Source organism: Dreissena polymorpha, chromosome 15, assembly GCF_020536995.1.
Source record: "Dreissena polymorpha isolate Duluth1 chromosome 15, UMN_Dpol_1.0, whole genome shotgun sequence".
In the NCBI taxonomy this organism is placed as follows: domain Eukaryota; kingdom Metazoa; phylum Mollusca; class Bivalvia; order Myida; family Dreissenidae; genus Dreissena; species Dreissena polymorpha.
The window spans coordinates 64,108,100-64,112,464 of record NC_068369.1 but is presented as its reverse complement, the minus strand read 5'-3'; the positions used below and the strand labels follow the sequence as shown (position 1 = coordinate 64,112,464).

Here is a 4,365-nt window from a genome sequence, read left to right as displayed (position 1 = left end):
CTACTGTTAAAGCTATGCTAGTCTTACTACATGATCTTCTGTCGGCGCGTTTGAAATTTTTAAGGAACTTGTTCACATATTTGTGTTCTTTTTGAGAGGTTTAAAAACGGAAGCTACATTTCGTTTAATATTTTACGAATCAAACTTACAGCCTTGACTTAATTTAAATCATTATATTTTCAAGATTTTTTTTTTTGGATATAATTAGTACTGATCGATAGAATTCGAACTCGTCTCTTTCGAAGTAAAATCTAACGCGTTACCGCTGGTCCATTAAGGCTTCAAATTTAAGCAATTTTATTTAAATGTACTTTTCACATTTTGGAAAATTGACAAAATTAAAAAAAAAAGTTTTAGATTCGCAAATTTGCGTTGTAATTATGATATTTTCGATTAAACCGTGAAAGAGCTACCGAACATTTACTATGCGAAAATATCAATCGTATGCATCTTTTGACGATTTAAAAACATAGAAAGTATAAAGCGTTACAAACGCGAAACGACTTAATAATTTTGAAAGTTCTGTTGTTACCGGTATATTGTGTAACAGTACGATGATTGCTTATTGGCGTCGCTCTGAAGAGCGGCGACTAGTATGCAATGCATTTTTTTTTCGCTTATGGGAGGAGAAGTTATTTTACGGATCAATGTATATTTTTTTGTTTTAAGAATATCTTGCATAGTGGTGATTTTTTGTGTAAATTAGTGTAAATAAGTACTGCATTTGTGCCTATTACATTTATTACATGTATTGCTAATAATACAAAGCTAATTGATTTAATTAATAACTAATCCACAACTGATCACAGGGGAAAGATCACAGGGACTGGGCAAATACGCGAAACTGTCTGGTTTTGAATAAAAACAAAACATAATCAAAATATATTTATTTTGTGGTTTTTCTAATTTGCTTATTTAGTGGAGAATCAATCTATTACGATATTTGACGACCTATCGCGCAAGCAAGTTTATTGGAAGGCGTAGTGGTACGAAAACGTACAATGTATTAGTTTATTAATAGACATATAATAACGATTTCTATACACAACTTCACCAAATAGCAGTACATAAATGATGTCAGCCGGAATAGCTCAGTTGGGAGAGCGTTAGACTGAAGTTGTTTACGCAACAATCATCTAAACGCCCCCGGTTCAATCCCGGGTTCCGGCACGAACGGAACAGTTCGGCGGCTGACAATTTTTTCAGTCAAGCTTTATTTTATGTAGACATTTTAAAATCAATTGTACTACAATTGGACATTTTTATTAAAATTAATGGATGCCGCGTGGTGACAAAGTTAATTAAAATTTTCTTACATCACTTAAATATCTTATAAAAAAATACACGTGTTTTTATATTAACAAATAAATGCAAACAACACATCAATTATCCATGTATTTCTATGGTTGTCTACCATAGGCCCTAAGTACTATCCCTACCACATATAGAGCGCAAAGCGCGACACGTATTATTGATTGTAATAATGAGTTGCGATAAAGGAAGCAGCCGCTTATCAAGGAGGAGCTGTGTCTCAGCAACCCGTTTCCCTAGAGCCAAACACTCCTCGGAGTTTTTTTTAAGAACCACATATAGAGCGCGAAGCGCGACACGTATTACTATCCAGGTGGTATGGGCCCTTTAGCATTATCCGACCATTACGTCCATAGTTATCTTTCTTAGAATTTGAGAAATTATGAAATCGTTGTTCGAAGTCTAAAATTTTCATCCGATTGTTCTCAAACATGCACAGGTTTTTTTTATCAATGATGACCCAACCCAAACTCTATATGAGCAATATCGGACCATAAGTCCAGAATTATGTCTCTTTGAATTTAAAAATAAAAGTGAAAAACTGCTTGGTTAGGTGAATATGTCAACATTTTTCATCAGATTCTTTCCAAACTTACAGTGTCTTCATATCAATGAGCATTTTTACCTCATTTAAAATGAGAAACATCGGGACAATAAGTCCAGAATTTTTTTCTATTAAATTTGACAAAATAAACAATGTCCACTTGTTTAAAAGATTTCACAACTTTCGTCTGAATCTTTCCAAACTTGTTAAGTGTTTTTATATCAGTATTACTCGAACCCTATTGAAAATGATGAATATCGGAGCAATAAATCTATAATGATCTTTTTCTGAATTTCAAAGTATTGTGAAATGCAGCTTCTTTATGCAATTTACAGTTTTCATTCAATTTTTTTTCAAACTTTTACAGTGTTTTCATATCAATGAGTACTCAACCCCTATCGTAAATGAGCAACGTAAGTATAAGTTCAGAATCATATCCCCTTGAAGTTGAGACAAATATGAAATTACGCATACAAGACGAAGCAGATTTTTTAAAACCTACACAGTTCTGTTCCATTAATGAAAACTTTACACGGATGCCAGTAAAAAAAGGAAATTAATGAAAATAAAATTAACTACCGGTATGAAATATTTGGTGGTTACAACACAATATCATAGATAATGGTTATTTGGGGGTTATAACACAACATCATAAATAATAGTTATTTGGGGGTTATAACACAAAATTATAGATAATGGTTATATCAGTATCTTTTTCTATTTTGTTTAAAATAATCGGCCAATATATTAATATTTACAGTAGAAACAAAATCGTTCCATGTAACTTCATTAAGTGCCTTTTACACTGAAATTCCCGACGCCCTTTGATGCTTTGCATCAATACTTATCTTGTATAAAGTATAAAATACACCACTCAATAAATGAGCGCGGACGGCCACAGGTTTAAGTGTTAGACTGTAACTCCATGAGACAGTGGTTCCAGCCCAGTTGAAGATAAAAAATTCTTTCTTTAATGTCATTCTTGTTTTTTTACTGAAAAAATTTACTTACAATGTTTACATTTATAAATTATAAGCATTTAATGACAAACTTCAATACATGCCAAAATCTGTAAGAAGGTCGCTTTAAAAGACCAAGTCCACAGACATAAAGAATCGTTTATATCGAACATTTTATTTTCCAAAAAACCCGTAGCTTAGGTGTTATTTATCGTTTTTCCCCTCAGACTATACTTCAGTATACGTGTGGTCCTTACTAAAATAAAACATGCATCGACAGCACATTGCATTGCTGATAAGAAGTTGCAACATGTTCAATCAAGAAATCGTTATTGCAAAATTGCTGTTTGCTATGTCCTTAAAAAGTATTAAATAGCCTGTCGGCTTGTGTTTTGCAAGATCCGAAACCCAAACACACACCAAGTATATAAGGTTGATAAGAAGAGATCAGCAAACTTGAGATATTTTTTAACGTAAGATGTTTTCTCATATGTTCATAGGGTATATCAATTGCGATACGTCTCTGTAATGTACCGTAAGATAGACGGACTAGTGAGAATGTACAGAGGCACATACAGCCGCACATAATGTTAACGATATACAAGGACGGATAACCGCTATCTCAATAGTTAGGCAATACGCCTTACCTCCAGTTGAACAAGCATGAACCCGCTTACTTAACGAACATCTTCCAGTAAAAACATGGCGGCGTTAAATGACATTTTAAACGTTATAATTTATGTTTTCTCCATTTGCACATAAACGTGCACAACGAATAGCTTAACGAAATGGCCATTTGTGCCGTTAATGTACGTACATAATCAAATTAAGAAAATGTAAGCAATTGTACAATTTATGCCCGAAGCAATTTGACTTGTCTAAGAAAACGCAATCAAAATTGAATTGTGCGATTCGTTGGGGGAAATATTACAAGAATTATATCCTATGACGATCCTTCTCCTAATGTTTCGTACCTGGTTGCAAAATGTGACCAAGATGTCAACTTTAGTTACATCGTTACAATAGAGTAAGTTAGGGTTTTCGTGGTGACTTGCAGTTTGAGCTTATCGTGCAAACATCTGCAACCGGTCAATCAGCCCGAAATGAAATCCCCTGCTTTTCGTTTGCATATTCATAAACAAATAATGACGTTCTTTTGAATTAACCCAGTGCCATTGATTATCACATGCAATCGTTTGCCTGTCAAAATAATCGATTAAGCTATGATCACCTGGCCCTCACGTCTTAAAGCCTGGTTTAAGAATAATTGGATGAAATGACGTGTTTAATTGGTTAACATCACTATTTTAAATTGGATGGTGTTGTACAGAATTCCTTTGTCAGACGCATGTGGTTTTTCATTTGTTTGCACCAACCGAAATTCTACTGAGAAATTCGCTTGTAAGTTACTATGTATGAATTTTTTTAGAGCATGGCCATGTTCACTTGCTTCATTGAGTTTTTAATAAATATGTAGTACATTTATTTTATACAAAACTGTTTTCTTTAATTTTAATGCTTTATTAGGTCACTTTAAAATAAAATAATGTT

At 33.3% G+C, this 4,365-nt stretch overlaps 1 non-coding gene across 1 annotated transcript; it reads left to right on the top strand.

Annotated features, from left to right (window-relative positions):
- The first annotated feature begins 1,080 nt into the window (after positions 1-1,080).
- On the top strand, positions 1,081-1,170 carry Trnaf-gaa (transfer RNA phenylalanine (anticodon GAA)). Its single transcript is given in 2 exon segments — positions 1,081-1,117; positions 1,135-1,170. It is a non-coding gene; the product is annotated as a tRNA-Phe (tRNA).
- The last annotated feature ends 3,195 nt before the right edge of the window (positions 1,171-4,365 follow it).